The 873-nt window shown below is 29.8% G+C and overlaps 1 pseudogene; it reads left to right on the top strand.

The window, feature by feature from the left end:
• The first annotated feature begins 217 nt into the window (after positions 1-217).
• LOC113613426 (uncharacterized) lies at positions 218-324 on the top strand (annotated as a pseudogene).
• Positions 325-873: the final 549 nt, after the last annotated feature.

The raw sequence follows: 873 nt of genomic DNA, 5'->3' as shown, positions 1-873 counted from the left end.
AACGCTTTTGAGGTACAAAACTCTATTTCATAAAAGACATATCCTTCATTCAGAAATTGAATGCTTTTATTTTAAAACTCAAAAATATCCACTGAAACTCTCACTGGAAGCATAAAATAAAAACATATTTTTGATAGTCAATAAACATGTTTAAAAATCAGGTACAAGAAGTGGTGAATTTTAAGGAAGGAACAAAACACCTTAATATTCCCTGGATATTACTTCTAGTCCTTTTGTCTAAGATCAAGTTTAGTATCTGTTCTTATCAGTTTAATATTCCCTGAATATATCAGTAAAAAAAAAAAAAGTTCCCTGTCACATCTTAAGTCACTACAAATCATTTTAAGTGAGAATTTATAAATGGTTAAATTCTATTTAAATGAAAAAATTAACAAAGAATATTATTATTGATCTTGAAAAATTAAAAGAATATTATTTGTGGCACTGTTGATCTTCTTTAAATATAAGTATATATAAGATAAATACTTAGATTGAAGCTATCAGTCAGGTGCTCTAGAAATATCCTTTTTAATTTTGTCTACTTAGCATGCCTGTCTTTTTTAGAAATAGCATCTCATTTCATCTGTGTACTGCTTCTTTTTTCACTCTAAACTTAATCATCAACTTGTCATACAATTTCTCACCAACAACATTGAATATTAGAAGGTAATAGTGCAATATCTTTCAACATCCAAAATAATATGATTTTTCTACATGAAATCCTATACCAACCCAACAATCAACCAAATCTAACCACTTCTCCCCATATCTCCCAATTCCCTCCCATCCTTTCTCATTCACACTACTGAGGTCTCTTCCTAACTCTTCTACCTGACACCATTATAGTTCCTGCCCAGATTGTCCTTCACAAAG

Source organism: Aethalodelphis obliquidens, unplaced genomic scaffold, assembly GCF_003676395.1.
Source record: "Aethalodelphis obliquidens isolate GAN/ISIS:26980383/991018 unplaced genomic scaffold, ASM367639v1 scaffold3, whole genome shotgun sequence".
In the NCBI taxonomy this organism is placed as follows: Eukaryota; Metazoa; Chordata; class Mammalia; order Artiodactyla; family Delphinidae; genus Aethalodelphis; species Aethalodelphis obliquidens.
This window is presented reverse-complemented; position numbering and strand designations above follow the sequence as displayed.